The sequence below is a fragment of the Monodelphis domestica genome, chromosome 6 (assembly GCF_027887165.1).
Source record: "Monodelphis domestica isolate mMonDom1 chromosome 6, mMonDom1.pri, whole genome shotgun sequence".
NCBI lineage: Eukaryota > Metazoa > Chordata > Mammalia > Didelphimorphia > Didelphidae > Monodelphis > Monodelphis domestica.
In genome coordinates, this window is record NC_077232.1 from 263,083,931 (window position 1) to 263,105,021 (window position 21,091).

The following is a 21,091-nucleotide window of genomic DNA, read 5'->3' on the forward strand; positions in this document are numbered from 1 at the left end:
CCCAGATGATATTCATCAAAGATATGAGAACACAGATTCATAATTAATCCACTTACACTATATATATATATATATATATATATATATATATATATATATATATATATATATATGTATTGTAAACCTTAAAATTTCTTAGACTTATAAATGTTGGAAATTTCACCATTGGGAAATTTCATACTTGGAAAATTTCTTAGTGATAGTCTATTGGAATGTGCACCATTGGCATGGGAGGTTCCTCCTCCTCCCTTCTTAAGATTACTTTAGGACAGAAACCTTTTGCTGAACAATGGAAAGGGCTTTGACCTATGCTTAAGCATAGAACAGGAAGTTCTTTGAGTCATGATTGATTTTAGAATTGATACAATAGAGATACTTGGAATGACAGAACCAGGTCTTGGAAATTACAATCTCCACCCTACTCAGTCCTAACAGGATTTAGGAAGGGCTGCAGCAAAGGATCAAGATTTAATTATTTGAGAATATGACCTTCAACAGACATGTGCAAAGCCACAGACCTCTGGGAGGTCCTGGGTTAAGGTAGAGCCACCATTGGCACAGGGAATACATGGACAGTGATTGGTAGATGTGAGAACTGAGGGAGGGAACTTGGATGGTTTCCTTAAAAATAGCAGGGTCTGAGGACTAAGGGGGTTGGTTGGAGAGGTTTTTGCTCTGAGAGGTGGTGCTTTGAGAAGTTTGCTCTGAAGGAAGCTGGAGGTGGAGGCCCCTGAGACTGTTTCTCCATTTTGGTCACGTGAGTGATAGGGACTGATCTCTTTTCTTTGCCTCAGCTATCTAAGGGCTTGGGCCTTTTGGCCCAGCCTAAACAGAAGGGGTATTTAAGCCCTATTCCCTTCTCTCCCCTTTCTTTCTCTCTCTCTCTCTCTCTAATACCTTTCTTCCTCCTGTTTGTAATTAAACTCCATAAAAGGTTGACTGCTGAATTGAGTTTTCATTTAGGAATTACATAGCTGAATTCCTTGGTGACCTTAAATTAATATATATCAGTTTTTTAAAGTGATTTCCTTGTCACAATATTTAACTCTTTTATAAATTTAGGGAAAATTTCCATTGATCATTACTGAATTTCTCTGGTAATAGAAAATGGCCATTTTACCTGCCAGTGTACTGCTTGCATTGGAAGATAACAGTCCATTGGGAATGAAATCATCTCTTGAGAATTTCCTGATCAATTTTGATCCCTCAGTACACAGACAGCTTACACACACACACACACACACACACACACACACACACACACACACACACACACACAAATCAGACTAAGTTTTGTGAGATGTTCAGGTACTAATGAGAATGCTATAATTAGTACTTTAATTTTCATAATTTCTCATACTTAATTTGTATACTCACTTATCTGCGGGACCCAAGGTTAGTTTATATGTTGTAAACTAGTATGTTTTTTTTTTCCTTTCAATGGCCATGCACTTGAAGAGATTTATCTCCAAGGGTTTCAATAAATTATCATATTTGTTTTAGATTTCTGATGATTGATAGTTTTCCAATACAAATTGAAGCAATAAGCACAATCCTACCATGGATATTTCTCTATTTGTTTATTTGGAGGAAGAAGAGGGAGTGATCTTAGGATCATATATTCACAACTGGAAGGGGTCTTAGATGCCATCTAGTTCAAACCCCTCATTAGATTATTTTTTATTATTTATTTTATTAAATAGATGGGAAAGCTGAAGCCTAAAATTTTTAATTTTTCAAGTTTACACAGATATTGTCTATGGCAGAATTTGAGTCTAAGTCTTCCTTACTTCAAGTCCATTACATCACACCGTCTCTCTGTGGTTAGCAAAAGGGATATTCTTCTTGTTCAGTCATTTTCTTTTCTTTTTCTTTCTTTTTAAACCTTTACCTTCTCTCTTAGAATCAATACTGTGTATTCGTTCCAAGGCAGAAGAGTGGTAAGGACTGGGCAGTGAGGATTAAGTGACTAGCCCCATGTCACACAGCTACGAAGTTTTTGAGGCCAGTTGTTCAGTTGTTTTCCATCATGCCTGCTTTTTCATGACCTCAATTGGGGTTTTCTTGGTAAACATAAAAGGGATGTGGAATATAGGCAAGTGAAGGAGGGGAAGGATCAATTCTCTCCTGCAAACAGAGTCTTCAAGCTGCTTCATTTGCATCTAAACCTAATAGTCTCCAAAGTCTGGTACATTCGAGTGGAAAAAGTCAGTGTTTCCACACCTAAGAGAGAACATCATTTCTGATGCTCCTTTATAGTCACTATTCTCCTTGGCTAGAAACTTGAAGAAAAATAATAATGCTTGTCTGTTGCTTAAGTGTTGCTCTAAGAGCTCTAGCATATCCTCCAGGCAGTTATCTTCCCAACCCAACAAGACATAATGGTGGCCAAAGCAGAGTTTATGACAGACAATTGTTTCTTTTAGAAGTTCTCCTGAGCTCTCCAAGTCAACTTTAATGTGAAATGAGAGATACATCATTAAGTAAATAATTTTTAAAAAGAGGATTGATTCTAGGATTAGAATCTTTGACAAGACAAGTGGTTACAATGAGGGCCAAAAATCTTATGGGTAGAACTGTGCACAAATATTCAAGAGTCATCTTGTTATAAAAGACTTAATCTAGGATCATGGAATCATGGAGAGAGCAGCAGTAAAAATAATTAAAATTACTCCCTTAACCCTGAGAAACTTTCAGAGCCTACTAAGGGAAAAATCCCAATAGCCCACAGCCTTCTATTCCCAAAAGCCTTTTTGTCCTCCCAGGCCAATGAAGGAAAGTAGCTCCCTGCCTATGTGGAAGCACATGGCAGCTGACATTTTTACCTAGGGGTGGAGAGGGCAGAGGAGGGGGGAAAGAGAGAAAACTCTTCCAAACCACTTAGCTAAACTCCAGATGTACCCTTAGGGTTTTTACCTACAAGAAAATGTGTCTTATTTTGCCTAAAATAGAAAACTTTGGCTTTTTGTACTTACACCAATTTTTTGTTTATCGAAAGTCTTTAGAACACCCACCCTCCAGTCTTGTGAGACTCTGTACACACTGTGGGGTAGTGCCACCTACAGACAGGAAGCAGAATTGCAAGAAATTTAATAATTAGATTTAAAAATAAATAGGTGACCAAAAAAAATGGTGTTGAAAAGCATGGCCCACACTCAGAAAGACTAGTTTCCTGACTATCTCAAATAGCTCCTCTTCCTGGAGAGCAATACAGAGCTTACACAGCTCATAGTTTTAGAATATCTTTGTTTAGCACTGTTCCTGGGTTGTATTTATACTGATAGAATACCTTGCAGTTTATCTATTTTTCCTCAAGAAAAATAATATAAAATTAGCTTGATTGATCTAAAGACTTAGATAGAAAATCTTGAGAAAAGCATGAGTAATATCAAAATTCAGAAGGGAGATTCATCTCTCTATACCCCCTTACCATCTAAGACTACTCAGCCTCTGCTTCACTCTGACTACCCTTACTCTTGCCATGGCCACCTTCTCTCTTACCTTGCTCAGCTTTTCCTCTCCCCTTGCCCAAACCCACCCTTTCCTCTCTCTCCTTCAACTTCTCCCTCTGTCTCCCCTGACCCCTCCTCTTTTCCTGATGGCTCAGCCCCCACCCCCTCCTCTCCCCATCCTCCTTCCCATGTCTACCCCAACTTAATATCCCTTTGCTTTGCCTCTTCTTCCTTCTCTGCCCCAGCCCTTCCATCCCTTAACCACCCCCTTGCTCCTACCTCTCATCCCTCCTCTCCTCTCTGCCCCAAATTGCTCCCCCAACCCTGTCCTCCAACCCCAGACCAACCCCTCCCTCTCAATTTACCCATTCCTTCCCCTCCCCTTACCTACTCCATTGAAAACCAAACAACGCACCAATCGTCAGAAATTGAAAATAACTCTGTTAAAGGTCTATTCCCCCTAAGGGAAGTCCCAACTTTTAATAGTGGAAATTAAGTGAATATTAAGTACCTTTTACTCCCCAAGATATTGAGAGATTCAAGAAAAATGCCACTTCTTTTGAAGATGAGTCCATTGTGGTTATAAAAAAAATCTAGAAAGTATTTACCACAGTATTAATCCCACCTGTATTGATGTAGAAAATTTGGTCCAAGCCTTTTTAATGGAAAAAGAAAAAAATAAAATTGTTCCTCTTACTAATCGGGCCCAGGGAAGGAGAACAATTCATTGGCCGCAGGAAGACTCAAAATGGAACTTGAATAAATAGGAATATTATTCAAAACTATGTCAGGCTAGAGAGGCATTACTAAAAGCAACAAGAGCTCGTTCTGATAGGCCTGATACATGGACAAAATTTGAAAATCTTAAACAAAAGCATGATGAAAATCCCTCCCAGTTTATGGATAGACTTATTGATCTGGAAGATAGATATATAGACCTGGATCTTTCCAGAGAAAGGGATGTCAGACAAATAAGAAGACAGTTTGTAAAAAACTGTTGTAAAGTGGTCAAATATTATTTTAAGACCAACTGCCTAAACTGGGCTAATATGGATCTTGAGGAGTTAAGAGGAGTAGTAGTTTATGCCTTTAACAGCCATGAAAAGAAAGATGAAGACACAGTAACAGTGTTGGAATGAAATGAAAGTATTAACTGAAAAAGTTGAAAGAAGAAATGCAAATCAGGGAGTGGCCATAACCCCTTTGCAGAAATACACAAGTAAACCAATAATGTGTTACTTTTGCAGGAAATGGGGTCATATAATGATGAACTGTAGGATGTAGAATTAAGCAAATAGAAATAATAAAAATTATAGAAAGAATGACAATAATAGAAACACATTTAGAAATAATAATTGGGGGCAGCTTGGTAGCTCAGTGGACTGAGAGCCAGGCCTAGAGATGGGAGGTCCTAGGTTCAAACCTGGCCTCAGACACTTCCCAGATGTGTGACCCTGGGCAAGTCACTTGACCCCCATTGCCTAGCCCTTACCACTCTTCTGCCTTGGAGCCAATACATAGTATTGGCTCCAAGGCCTGGCTCTCAATCCACTGAAATACCCAGCTTCCCCCATTTTTTTAAACCCTTACCTTCCATCTTGGAGTCATTACTGTGTAGTGGCTCCAAGGCAGAAGAGTGGTAAGGGCTAGGCAATGGGGGTCAAGTGACTTGCCCAGGGTCACACAGCTGGGAAGTGTCTGAGGCCAGATTTGAACCTAGGACCTCCCATCTCTAGGCCTGGCTCTCAGTCCACTGAGCTACCCAGCTGCCCCCATTTGACTTTCCAGACCCTGATGTTTTAATGCCAGTTATCCAAGTCCATTCTCCCATCCTCCCCATAATAATGAACCTCATATAACTCTGAAAGTTGAGAACAAGTATTATGATTGCCTCTCAGACACTGGAGTTTCCAGATCAGTATTGGTGAGTAAAACTGATTCTGAATGCAATTCTACTGGCTTTTTAAATGTAATGGGTATATCAGGAGCACCTCTAAAGGTACTAAAGCTTTCCCCTCAAAAGGTGTCTGTGGGACCCCAATAAGTAGAACGTTCTTTCCTTTTAATGCCTCGTTCCCCTATAAATTTGTTAGGGACAGATCTTTTATGCAAACTTAGAGTCACAATAACATGTTCCCAAGATGACTCTATAATACTAGAATTTCCCGAGGAATCCTTAAATTTGCTTCTTGTATTTTTTTTAGACAGTCAGGAGGTGAAGGAGTCCCCTCCACCTTTCAAATCCCAGCTGATATACCTGAGTCTGTCTGGGCTACGTCTTCTTCCAAAGTAGGCCTGCTCAAATCAACTGCTTCTATTCAAATTAAGACAAAATGTGGTCTACCTTTTTTCCATTCCTCAGTGTTCCCTATCAAAAGAGGCAATTGATGGAATTACCCCAGTAATAGATTAATTAATTGAGCAAAGAATAATAATTCCAGGCAAATCTGAGTATAATACACCTATTCTACCTGTAAAAAAAGAGCCAAAATTGTTCAGATGGAAAACCTGCATATCAATTTTATAGGATTTAAGGGCTGTAAATAATCATATCATAAAAGGCACCCTGTTGTTCCCAACCCAGCCACAATTATCTCCTCTATTTCCAACATAGCCACATATTTTATGGTGCTCTGCATTCTTCTTAATCTCTATTAATGAAAATTCCAGGAATATATTTGCCTTGACCTGGAAATATTCCCAAGACATGGTCCTCTCTACCTCAAGGTTTTGTGGGCAGTCCTGCATTGTTCTCACAAATTTTAAAACAATATTTAGAAAATATTAATTTTAAGCTGTTTGATACAATTTGTAGATTATTTGCTCTTTGTCTCACCAAATGCCACAGTATGCCAGGAAGATGTCAAACATCTTCTTTTAGAGCTACATAAGAGAGGCCACATGGTCTCAAAGGTAAAGGTTCCCTAGTGTCTCCCCAAAGTGGAATATTTAGGATTTATTTTTTGCTGTTGCCTTTTCCATTTCCCCTAAGTGCATTGAAGATATTCAGAAATTGAGACCCCCTTCCACTAAGATGTAGTTGAGGGAAATTCTAGGAACAACAGGATTTTGTAGACAGTGGATCCCTTGCTATGGGGATATCGTTTAAACTCCTTATAGCTTCTACAAAAAATTCAGTCCCTGAACCACTTAGATTAGAGGTGGAATACCTGTCAGCTCTTTCAAAATTAAAACAGGCTATCCTGTGTGCCCCTGTTATAGATATTCCAGGTTACAAAAAGCCATTTACCTTGTATGAAAATGAAAAGAGAGGGGTAGCTTCAGGAGTTTTAACTCAAATTTTAGGATCTCTTCAGCATCCAGTTATTTATTATTAGGCCCAGCAGGACCCAGTAGCTTCAGGAACCCCATCATGTCTTAGAGGCATAACTGCCACAGCTTTATTAGTAACTAAATCTACTGATTTAGTATGGGTGATTTAGAATTGGGATGCCATTAACCATAATGCACCCACATGAAGTCAAAGCATTGTTGCTAAAACATAGAACACAGGCATTTTCTGATCAAAGACTTGCAAGGTTCTAGGTAACCTTGTTAGGTAATGAAAATATTACCTTAAAATGCTGAATAGTTCTTAACCCTTCCATCTTGCTTCTAGAATTACCAGTTTCAGGAGAACCATTGCACAGTTGTGAATCTTTAGTGTTCATGGCTGAAAAGCCTTGAGATAATCTCCTGAACATGCCATTAAACAACCAAGACTTAGTTTTATTCATTGATGGTTCTTCTTTCATGAGGGATACCATATGTTACACTGGAGCTGCTAGAGTTACAGAATTCACCACTGTGTGGTTAGCTTCACTACCCTCAAATATAAGTGTTCAAGGTGCAGAACTGATAGTGTAAAACATGCCCATATAATTGCCAAAGATAAGAAAGCAACAATTTACACATCTCTAGATATGCATTTGGAATGTGTCATGTAGTGATTATGCTATGACTCCAAAGGGGGTTTTTAATCTTGGCTGGAAAATGTATCTCAAATGCAGAAATCATTAATGAAGTTCTTTCTGCTCTCCACTACCTGAACTCCATGAATCTGGAGCTGCTGTACAAGTGGGGCCTGTAGATTTCTTCATGACCTACCCAGGAGACAAGATATACATAAAGAATTTCCAACACACTGGAGGAACTCAGTTGGCCTAGGAAGGTCTGTTTCAAGTCCTGTTAATCATTACAATAGTTATTGAAATTGGAGAAAAGGACTCTTGGATTCATTACTCACATGTAAAATGGGCATCTTCTATTGCCACTGATTGACACTGATTGACTGTAATGCAATTGCTTTTATTTTTACTCCTTCTATGATTGTACTGGAGATAATACCATTACAAAAGTACATAGACAAGTTGGACACTGTTTTGGCTGACATATTGTCATGGAATGTTAACTGTGATTTTTTTAAAATTGTACCATTGTTTTTCTTTTTATTTGCAATAGAATAAGTTTAAAATATCTATTTGCCCTAATATCTATGCATACCCAAAAGCTATGAAACCCTGCTATTGATTGTTAAATATCAATGGACTGTTACTAATAATTGTGTCTGATTCCAGAATGAAGAGATCACAAAAGAGCCACTGTGGTGCCAAGAAGCACAAGGTCAAAGAGACCAACCAACCCCAGTGGGATTGATTAGAATCTGTGAAAAGACAGAGGACTTGTTTTGAGATTCAAGGAAGTGGCAAGGGAGTGGCTATTTGACAATGTCAGATGCAGTATTTCCCCATGCCAGATTTCTGACAAGTACCTTAGTTTGGCTGTCATTTTGGCTCCCCTACCCCTGAGAACAAAGGTAAAATCAGACCAGGGTAACATATTTCCTCTTTACTTCAAAATCTAGTACCTTTTATTCTCTCTAATAGTATGGCAATTTTCGGTAGCCCTGGTTGCCATTGGGTAACTGCTATATTGTTACAATTATCCTGTGAATTTTAAATTTACTCCACCTTGCTTAGTCTTTAGAATTCTAGCAACCAGGAATGTATACACCCCCAATTAAGGATTAAGTGTGGGGGAGGATGGTCTATGATCCATGTGTGCTAGCAAGTGACAAATCAGAACACAACTGACTGACCCCATGGGCTGTCCAAAGCCAAGTTTAAGTCAACATTGGTACATGTGAGACAGAGGAAGTAATGTAAAGAACTGCCTTTATATTTTGTGTAACTTCCTGTGAGAGGGACTTTGGTGGTGGAACTTGACTTGGAGCTCCAGTGTGGGACCTCAGACAGCTTCCCTTAGACAACCACATGGTGAGTGCAAGGCTTAATCCCCTTTTCTTGTCTTTCTGTACCAAGCTCAAAGCGGGCCCCTTGGAGGAGGCCTCTGAACTCCCCCTGGCTCAGGCCAGGCCAGAGCAAATCTTCCCTTCTCTCTTTCTCTCTCTCTCTCTCTCTCTCTCTCTCTCTCTCTCTCTCTCTCTCTCTCTCTCTCTCTCTCTCTCTCTCTCTCTCTCTCTCTCTCTCTCTCTCTCTCTCTCTCTCTCTCTCTCTCTCTCTCTCTCTTAATTTCTTCCTTCTATTGTAAATAAACCATCCTAAAATTCCATTCTGACTTCAGTATTTCATAGGGATTTAGAATTTAAATCCCTGGTGACCTCTAAAAATATATTTAGTCTCAACTCTAAAAATTTGTCCTTAACAATCCTACATGCTTGTGGGACATAAATCACTTTAATTGGGCCCTGATTCAAGGACCTGTTATGAGCTTTTTCTTACTTACTCAGAATTTTTATGTACAATTTGATTTTCATATTTTATTTTTTGAATATTTTTGAAAATTTTTGATATTTAATTTTTTCTCTTTTTTATGTTTTTGTATTTTCTTTTGATGATTTATATACCCTGTAACTCTGGCATGTATCATGGGTTGATCTGGGTGTTGGTCAATAACCTCCTCAAGGAGATTGTATAATTTTCATTAAATCTAAGATTTTAAAAACATTTTTGAGAGAAATTTCAGGAAAAGAAGCTCGCTAACTCCCCAAATCAAGAAATCAAACTTTTTGAAGAAGGAGCTATATAGAAGACTGCAGAAACCACATACTGCATCAAAAGATCCAGAATGAGCTCTTGGATGTAGTGAATCAAACTGAAGGAACACAGTTACTCTGAATATAAACCCTTATGCCAAAGGGATTTGCCCCGTAATTGGCTTTTTGTCAATGTACCTGCCAATCGATGGTTTTACACTCTCCCTTTCTCTTTTATTTTCTTTTTTTCCCTGAATTGTTGTAATTTCTCCTAGAAAATGCAATATTGTATATACTTCTAACCAGAAGATCTTTAGAGATATAAGCTGGTTATGTGAATTGATTCATTGTTGTGACTAGGCATGTTAATCTTCTGAAATCCTTAATTGGGGAGATTTCAACATGCTCATCTCCCAATAGAATCACAGTAGGGATTGTATAAAGAGAACCCCTTTCTCCCAAATCATGAACTTTCTTTTCATTAGTGTGGTTGGAATGTTCCAAACAGACTTCACAAGTTAAGAGCCCTAGGAACATGACCCAGAACTAAGGGTTATGGGCCCAGGGTCAGAGAGATTTTGATTGGTTCCTGGGAGGTGATAGACCAGCTCAGAGAGAGAGGAATGGATGTGGAAAAAAGGACTAAAAAAGTTGAGACTAGAGTAGAGATTGAGATATTTGGCATGAGTTTTCTGGGATTGATTTTTCTACTCCACTTGGCATTGGTGGCTCAGGGGGAAGACACTCTTGTGGGCTGGTCAGACTCTTGCTCTGAAGAGACAATCAGACTTCCACATGGAGATTGGAACCTTGTTGGAGAGCAAACTGAAATTCCATGGATCAGACTTTAGAGTGGTCAGTTAAGAAATAATTTTCTACTTCCTTCCTTACTTATCTATTTCTTATACTATATTTATATTAACTTAAATTGTTAATTTTATAAATGGTGACCACAACATTTTTTACTAATATTATTTAATAAAACCAATTTCTAAATTATAGCATGTAGCATTTTAATTATCACATATTACATTTGTTTTTGTTATTACAGTTGGAAGCCTTAGAACCTTTTAGATGGTGAGGTCCTTGAGGTCAGGAACCATGTTTACTTTCTTTGTAAAGAAAATAAAGTACCTAGCATAGAGTAGGTTCTTAATTAGATAGAGCTTGTTAACTAAATTGGAAGAGACATGTTGGATTTTCTTGACAAAAATCCTGGAGTGATTAGCCATTTCCTTCTCTAGCTAAATTATTTGGTCAATGTTACACTGGATTCTAACTTGGGTCCTATGACTCCAATTTCTGTGTTTTTTGCTCTGTTCCATGATCCTTAGTCTGCTTTATAATTTGTGTCTGCCAGTTCCATAGTTAGATGAATGATAATCAGATTTCCTAATTATCTAGTTTGCAATATCTCTTTTTCTCTATCTGACCTACAGCACAGTTTTCATTTACAAACAAGTTCAAGTGTCACCCAGCAGAAGAAATGTTATGTTCTTCTAAGAATTAGATCAAAGGCAAGAGCTCAATTGCATTTATTCCACATGCCCAAATGAATAGAATTTAAATTTCTCAATAGTCAAAATATAAACAAAAGCTAATTAACTGGCACTATTGTCATCTGAGAATAAGTGGATGTTGCTGGCTGACAAACAGGATATAATTAGCTAGTGGAGAGAGGTTTCCAAGTCCCCATCGCTCAGCTGAAACACTATGCCACATATGGCCAACAACTGTCTGAGCTGCTCATAGTCCCAATGCCATGTTCAAGTTCCAAAGGGTCAGCAAAAGGCATGGTGAGAAACAATGAAAGAAAGCACTCTAAATTTAGTCTGTTTCTTCCCATTAGACTCAAACTGATTTTTGGTCCCATTTATCCAAATGCTCCTTCCAAAAATGCAGATGGCAATCTATCAAGTCCTTCTTATTGGGATATATAAACAGGGCCTTGACTCCCTGAGGTCATTTTAGACTCCCATCATTCAGTGCTTTAGGTAGAAGTTGTGCATGTCTTAACCAGCTTATGTTTTGATTGATCATATTCCCCCTACCATAAACATGTTCATCATTACTTGTTATTACAACTAGTAATCATCTTGATTGATTAAATAATAAATAATCAGTATAAGAGTTTTCTAGGTTTGGGAATCTCCTCTCCTAAAGGAAACTCATATTCCACTAAATATATTAGCTTTTGTTCTGATCCTAAGTGGTTCTGTCTTTCAAACAGGGCAATGGCTTGATAATGCCATCAAGCTCCCCTGCTTTCTGTGTTGGAGATCATCCCAAAGGAAAAGCTCATTGTAAATCTGAGCATTCTTATAACATCCCTCACTGCCATTTCCTTCCACATCAAGAATATCATCTTAGAGTCATTGAGAACACCAAAAAATGTTGGCATGAAGAGTTTATATTTATTCAAGTTTCCTTGCCACCCAAGTGGCATTCTCCACAAATAAAGCATCATGGTATGGTGACTGAGTACTGGACTTAGAGTCAGGAAATTGTGGGTTCAAATCAAGGCACTTTGAATGATTTAAAGTTCAACATGAATATCAATTATTAATAATATAAAAGTAATAACTGCAAAGTTCATGTTGTCACCAGGTGCTACAAATTTAGAAAATTCCCTGATAGTCAATGCCAACACATTAATGATAGGCTTTTCCAAATTTAGTTAGACAACACTCCATCACAGGGTCTATATATATCCTTACTATTTCAGGCTCTAAAGCATCCATCAGGCCTTGCCCATCACAGCAAAGCTCTAGGACACATCTCTAATGACCACTAAGTTTGAAGCCTTGCTAATTCAAGGTTATGATTACTATTCTTCAAGGGCTTAATTCTTACTTCATGCCCAAGTTTTGGGGACCATTTGGTCCCATTCCTTTTTCAGGCTGGTGCAAATATAAGACATTCTTCCACCAGTACATTCATATACTCCAGTTGCTCACAAATAGTTTGATACCACCAAAAAATGTCCACTTGCCTTTTCTGAACAGGCAACAGGACCTCTTTGGATATTGTGATAATATGTTAGCAGTAAGATTTCCCCTGTTGACACTTTGGTCCTATCTAATAATGTTCTCTGTGTGAAATGTTGTTACTCCAACTCTATTGCTTTTTAAGTCTCAGTTAGATTAGATGTTTTAATCTATGTAAATTGGCACAGGGTCTTCTCTGACTTGAAAGCAAGGCTTACTTATGTTCAAGGATACAGGGAAACTGTTGGTAATGCATATTCTTTAAAAGACAATTTTTAAAGAATGGTACAAGAGGGTACTTAAGTGGCTAAATGGATAAAGAACCAGGCCTAGAGACAGGTCCTGGATTCAAATTTGATCTCAGGCATTTTATAGCTGTATGACCGTGGGTAAGCCACTTAAACCCCTTTATTAAAACCCCTGTTTTTAAAGAGTGGGGGAACAGGGTTAAGCAAGGGATGGGAATAGAAATATCATATTCTAAAAATGGTCTGTTCTAAAAATATGTCATTAACATCAATAAATGTTTATCATTTGTTGAGCATTATCTATGCAGAAAGTCCTGTGCTAGGACATAACAATATCAAGAGATTTAAGACTATTCTTACCATCTTGAAACATACATATTTATGAATTGCCCAATCACAGTGAGTAATCTATAAATATTTGTAGAATCAATTAGTTAATGACAACAAAAACAATACACTAAATATTAAATACGAAATGAGCAGTACAGACAAATGGAGAAGGAAAAGAAGACTGTTGTGGGGTGGTTGGGAAATAATAAGAATGGAAAGAAGGATTTGATTTGGGACTTGATGTAATATTAAGAGCTCAGCAAATAGAGAGGTGAGAGAGGAAAATTCCTGGCAGGGAGAATATTCTGAAGTAGAGTAGGAGTACACAGAGTACAGAGTACATAAAATTAAATTGAATAATGTAGTAGTTTGCTTAAGGTACTAGCAAGAGAAAATCATGTGAATTTATAATGTAAAAGATGTTGTATACCATGCAAATGGATTTGAACTTTTCTTATAAGTAGTGGGGAGTCATTAAAGGTTTTGGAGCAGCAGAATTGATACTTACAAAGTAGTATTTTAGGGTTAGTCATCTGACAGTAACGTATAGAAATAGTTTGAAGTAAGGAGAGCTTGACAAGAAAAGTAAAGTTATGGATTATCGGATTATTGCAGCAAATGTAGCCGGTAGAGAGTAGCTATAGGGTGGGAAAGAAAACAAATAGAATTTGATGAGTAACTAAATATGAGAAAAAAAAAGAAAATGGGATTCTTGTGTGCCCAGACTTAATGTGAGACTGAGCCTGTTGGATTACTATTGTCCAAAAGAGATGCTTAATTATACTATAGTGGAACTAAAACCATTATGTTTGGCAGACATCTTCCAGCATGGAAATGGATGATCTCAAACAAGGTGGTCTAAACAGGCCAATTCATCTAGCTTCCTCAACTACCAGAACTATTTCCCTGTGGGCAGGTTGTCCACAGGGGAATAGGAGGCACAGCAGGATTCAGTTCTATTCAAAATCAAATATTCTAAAAGTGGTTGTTTTAGTGCTTTATGTTATCAAAACATTAAACTGGCAACCCCTGCCCTGAACATCTTTAAACCACATTATCACTCCTGTTCCACATGGCTCACAACTCTGGGGTCTTGATCATGTTCTTATCTAAATGTTAAAACAAATAAAACTCTGTTGTTATTGTTACTTTTTTATTTAATAATTTTTATTTTGATTAGCCAAAATACCCAAACAAATTCACAGAGAAACCACCCAAAAAGTGCATTCTCCTGAAGCAGTTACAGCTTGAAAACTCATGAGCTTTAAGGTCAGTGGTCCATTTAGGAACACCAGTGCCATATGAAACTTATTCTCTGCTCACTGCCTGCCACGGATCCTCACCACTCTCTAGGTGAGGAAAATCCTCTTCTCTATTGGAACATAACTGTATCAGATTCTTCAAGTAAATTGCTCCTTCAGATGCTGTTGTCTAATCAGAACAGAACATACAGCAACAATTCACGTTTTAAGGAAGTCACCATTAAAACATCATTAGGAAGTCTCCTCTGATTTTCCTTTTCCAACCAGGGGTAGCAACAGAGAGCAACAAGTCCATATGAAAAGATTCACCTCTCTCCAAGTCTGGGTGATGGTGGCTGGCAATAGTTGCCAATGGACTTATATTCTTAGCTTGTGAGGTCAGTTCTCTCTCCAACCAGTTAGGAATCATTCATCTATAGCCTTCATATCAACTCCCATGGACTCAATTATAATCTCTATACTAATGATTTTCAAATCTATTTATTCAATCCTAAACTCTCTCCTAACCTCCTAACACATCTCCAACTGCCCTATCAGACATCTCAAAATGAATGTCCACAAACATCTTAAATTCAACATGTCCAAAACTGAACTCAATATCTTTTTCTCAAAACTGTCCATTCTAGCTAACTTTTCTATTACTATCAAAGCAATCACCATTCTCCACTCCCACCATCACCTAGGCTCAACCTATCCTTGATACTTCACTATTTGTCAAATTCCTCCCCTCCCTGGATCTATCTTATACTACATCCTATTCATTTGAACTTCACAACATTTCTCATGTATACATCTCCCATTCTTCTCTGGTGCAGAGCCTCATCACCTCACACTTGAACTCTTGCTCTCAATTCCCCTTAATGCTAATGCCTTTCCTCTGTTGATTATCTTCAGTTTATACTAGACAACAGATGATAGATACATAGATAGTATATAAATACTACCTATCCATATTTTGTTCCCAGCTATTATTTGTCAGAAATAATAAAGCAATTAATTGTTAATCAACATTAATTTTTTTCTTAACTCATTTACAATTAGCTCAATGTTTCAGAGATTGGACTGTCTAGATATTCTCTTACATTTTATTAATGTATTTTATGTAATCAATCAATCAAAATCAATATTTATTAAGCATCTACTCTGTGCCAAGTACTACAAAGTATTAATTACTTAACAATAAGCAATCAGGACACATAAGAAAAAGAGATAGTCCATGTCCTCAAAGAGTTTACACTCTAATAGGGAATTGAACACACAAAAGGAAGCTTAAAGAGATACATGAAATTATACATGTTTTTGCAACCATTGATCTATTTAATTTAATTTTATTCTTTATAAATAAGTAATTTCTAAAATAAATATTGCCTATAGTTATATAGGTTATAGATACATGTATTATGTATCTGGATTCAAAGACTAGATAGATAGATAGATAGATATAGCATATATACAATAGATACATTTTGTATAGTAGAGATAGATTATAACAAATATAGAATATAGGTTTGGGGGGGAAAGATACTATGCATCTATATACATATATTCATTGAGAGAGAAAGAGAGAGTCTATGTATCTATTTCTATCATTTGTGATCGTTTGCATATTTTCTCCCCCATTAGACTGTGAGGTCTTTGAAAGCAGGAACTCTTCTCTGTTTCTCCCTAAATCCATGCCTGGTACATAGTAAATGTTTAATAAATGCTTGTTGACTGATTGATCGCATGACTAACTTAGCTTCTGTCGCAGCTTGAACTGAGCTGCTTTTCAACCCCCCTGCTATGTCTTCAGCTTTCCCTAATGCTTCTGCCTTGTGTGATCACTTGTTTAGAGGCATTAATAACAGTCTTCTGACTCTCAGGGACTTCCTTACCTTTAACAATTCCCATTATCAAATTGATAATCTTTAAAAATTTTACATTTTACCTTTGTCTCCAAATGTTAGTGATTTCTCATTTTATTACTTTTGCCTCTTTAGCATAAATAAAGCAGACATATGCAAATTAACTAATGCACTTAATGTACCTTACTTCTGAAGTCTCTAACAAGGTAGTATGTATGTCTCTTTAGTGCCTTTAAAATTATGTTCTTTACAATCATATTTTTCTCATTTTTAAATGAATCAAACATTTTTGTCTCTAACATTAAATTGTTGCCACACAAGTAAGGAATCATTCCACATTGTTGATGGTCCTCCCTTCTGCACTAAAGTTCATTTTCTTTCTAAAACTTTCCAAAATCCCATCTGAAAACTATATTTCTTCATTTACAATTTTGGCAGTGTTTATTAAAACAAAATTCCTTTTCTACTTGTCAGATAGCAAGATTTACATCGACAACAGAGGTAATATGCTACATCCTTTAATAATCAACATAACTATTTTACTTTATGCAAAAATATTTTCTCCTAACATTTTCATCATTAATTGATCATTATGAAGACAGTATAGCTCACACCTTCAATGGGAGCAGACTTCTGTAATTATTTTCTACATTGTTTTAGTAATTGCCTTGAGTCAGTCTATACAAGTCTTCCCATATTTTCTCTGCATTTTTTTCATGTTTATCAATTCCTTTCTCATGAGTTTCCTGCATTAGACACACTCCCTAATTTGTCTCTCTATTCTCTAATCCACTGTCTTTCCAGCTTGTTGTTAACATGTATAATAAAATTAAGAGGTGATGTGGTATATTGGTTAGAGGCTTCAAGGTTCACCTCTGGCATTTCTGGACTATGCAAACTTAGGCATATAAGTTAACCTCTTAGTGGTCTGATGTGGAAAATTGATATTGAATTGTAATAATTTTTATATGAAGTCATTCTTAAAACTCATGTTTGGAAGGGCATCCAGGCTCCAGTTAAAGTAATTTACTCCCAGGCCTCAAGACATGCCACTTGACTGGCTATTGTTAGAGGCATGGTGGAAACCTGATACTTGTTTATCTTTAAGCAAGAACTCTCTTAGGTAAGAAAAGTCAGCAAGCTCTAGCTTCCATGTTGGATTACAACGACCCAGACATGTGGCAAGAAGAGAAAGGTCTGTTGGTAATCTCATTCTATGGACAAAGGTCCATCACTGCCTCTGATGATGTAATGAGGGAGGGGTTGAGGGGTCTCTAAGTACACCTCCTCAGTGGCTATTTATCAATCAGAGACATCTTGAGGGGTCCAGGGAAGGGACTGAGTTATGACATCACAAGGGGGTATATAAGATGTGTGACAGAGGAAGCTCTCTCTCTCTCTCTCTCTCTCTCTCTCTCTCTCTCTCTCTCTCTCTCTCTCTCTCTCTCTCTCTCTCTCTCTCTTTATTTTTTTCTCTCCCTCATCTTTTGCCCACTCATGGATATTGAATGCCCATTTAGATTGTGGAGGAAGTCAACTAGACGGTTTAGATTGCGTTGATTAGCTGATTAAATAAATTAATTTAAAATTAAGAAATACTGCCTCTTGAGAATTTCAGTCATTAGAACAGAAAACTCAGAATAGATGATGATCTCAACTGGTAGACAGTTTTTGTTTGTTTTTTGTTTTTTAACTAGGAGTTTTCTAAACCAATCTTGACCAGACTAAATAATAATAGCAGCTCACATTAAATATATTATAGAAAAGTATGCTACTTTTCTATGCTACATATAGTTATGGGTCTCTAGTTTGTGGTTCTTTGAATATGTTAAGGGATAAATTGAATTCCATCTTTCCTTAACTATGGAATTCTTCATGGGAAAGATGGGTTTCAGGCTGTATTTAAAAGCTCAAAAGGAAAATGGCTTGGTGAATATCCTAGTAACATAAATCAAAATTTTAGTGTTCTACTTTATAGAATTATCTAAATGAAATCAGAGGTCTGAAAAAATAGAAATTTCTCTTCATTCTCAGTATGTACCTAAAAGCAGGGACAGAAAATAAAGAATTAATTTGACAAATGGGACTCTTAGTGATGTTCACAGTAATATATTCTTCAAATGAAGTACTCCAAGCTCCTGCTGCCAGCATCATATGGGAAAAAGAAGATAGATAGTAATATGATTTATGTGTTTTTAAACATAGATAGGATATTGTACAGAAGCATTTTACTTCTACAGGTTCCTTTGATCAGGGAATTGCAGTACCAATGAAGGTTACAGTTGATGAAGAACTGCTATGATAACAACAGAATGGAATGCAATGGAAAATTGCTGAAGTGGTTAGTGCAGGATCATTACATAATTTTTGTGACCCTGATAAGGTGCCAGAATAATGGCATACTGCAAAATGGACAACATTAATGAACAAGTATAGATACAGCTATGGATTTATCACTAATTAAAGGAAATTTAGAATGAAGAACAGAAAAACTTAGGAAAGAAGCTCACATGATTTTAATTTATTGCTAATATGCTGAGGCAAAACTCATAAAACTTTCATCCATCAATTGTTATTGCTCCTAAAGTAGGAGTTATTGGAATGAAGTTCGTAAACATAATTTTTTTTGATAGCTATCTTTCAATATAATTGGTTTTCTTTGAAATCTTATGTTTTTGTACTGTATGTATTTAATTTATTAGTTTATTTAGAATTTTTTCCATGATTCCATGATTTATGATTTTTCCACCCCTTTTCCCTGCCCCCTCCCAGAGCTGACAAGAAGTTTCACTGGGTTATACATGTATCATTGTTCAAAACCTATTTCCATGTTATCCATATTTGCATTAAAGTGCTCTTTTAATACCCCAATCATATCCCCATCAAACGTATGTTTTTCTTCTGATTTTCTGTTCCCACAGTTCTTTCTCTGGATGTGGATAGCCTTCTTTCTCATTCATTGCATTGCTACTAGTAGAAAAGTCTGTTACATTTGATTGTGCCATAATGTATTAGTCTCTGTGTACAATGTTCTCTTGGTTCTGCTCATTTCCCCCTGCATCAATTGCTGAAGGTTGTTCCAGTTCACATAGAAATCCTCCAGTTCATTACTGCTTTCAGCACAGTACTATTCCATCACCATCAGACACTACAATTTGTTCAGCCATTCCCCAATTGATGGGCACCCCCTCATTTTTTAATTTTTGCCACCACAAAAAGCACAGCTATGAATATTTTTGTACAAGTATTTTGCCTTATTATATCTTTAGGATACAAACCCAGCAATGGTACAGAGGGATCAAAGGGCAGGAATTCTTTTATTGCCCTTTGGGCATAATTCCAAATTGCCCTCCAGAATGGTTGGATTAATTCACAACTCCACCAGCAGTATTAGGGTCCCAATTTTGCCACATCCCCTCCAACTTTATTACTTTCCTTTGCTGACATATTGGCCATTCTGCTAGGTATGAGGTGGTACTTCAGCACTGTTTTGATTTGCATTTCTCTAATCAGGAGTGATTTAGAACATTTTTCATGTAATTATTGATAGTCTTATTTCTTCATGTGAAAACTACCTATTCATGTCCCTTGACCATTTGATTTTTGGGGAAAGACTTGATTTTTTGTAAATTTGACTTAGTTCCTTTTATATTTGGAAAATTAAACCTTTATGAGAGAGTTCTGTTATGATTTTTTTTCCAATTTGTTACTTTCCTTCTAATTTTGGTTGCATTGGTTTTGTTTGTACAAAACCCTTTTTAATTTGATATAATCAAAGTCATTCATTCTACATTTTGTAATGTTCTCTGTCTATATCTTTGTAATATCTCTATCTCTTAAGATCTTAAATTCATTCCTTTCCCACAGATCTAGCAGGTATACTATTCTGTGTTCACCTAATTTATTTATGATTTCACTCTTTATGTTAAAGTATTTTACCCACTTTGAATTTATCTTGGTATAGGGTGTGAGATGTTGATCTAAACCTGATTTTTCCCATACTGTTTTCGCACTTTCCCAGCAGTTTTTGTCAAATAGTGAGTTGGGATCTTTGGGTTCATGGAGCACTTGCTTCCTGAGGTCATTTACCCCTAGCCTATTCTATTGATCCACCCTTCTGTCTCTTATTGAATGCATTTAAAAACATTATTCTGGGGAGGGATGCACAGGCTTCACCAATGACAAAAAAAAAAGAAACCTAAAGACTTATTTAGTGTGTCCTCCCCAGCAGCTGTTCCCCAGTCTCTTTGGGTTCTAATATTTTTCATTCCTCAACTGCTTCCTACAAAGTAATCATTCTATTTCTTTTACTCCCTAAATATGGACATTCCCCAAGATTCTGTATTTGGCCTTCAGGTTTTCTATCCCTGCATTAGATCCTTTGGAAATCTATTTTATTTCTACATTTTTACTATCTCTTTACCTGACTCCCAAATCTTTATGTAACAGTGTTATGATTAAAGGAGGTTAATTTGTACATATACCTTATAAAACTATGGAAATAACAAGGCATTTCCTGAGACTCTTTATGTAAGAGTCTTTGGTGAGGAAATAAGGAGAATTTAGAACTATAGTCTAGTGCCTAAAACAATAATAATAATACAGGTTGACTTTGATATAGCACTTTAAAATTAAATATATATATATATACATTATTAAGTTGTTTTGTTCCAATACTATTGTAATATCTATGACTTTCTTCCTCTATATCTTTCTGTTATATTTATTATGTTTTTAAAAGGACCATTAAAACCACATGTAATGATTATGTTAATTATTATAATAATGTATTAATTATTATGTTGTGTCTTTTTGTATTTTGATTAGTTTTTTTTCCCTTTTAATGCTTGGGTACACACACTTTCATATGCACACATACAGAGAGTAAATAGGATCATGGTATATAGGTTAATGTACTCTCGTTGTTGGACTGCCTCTTTACTAACCAAGAACATTGGAACTTGAGGTTCCAA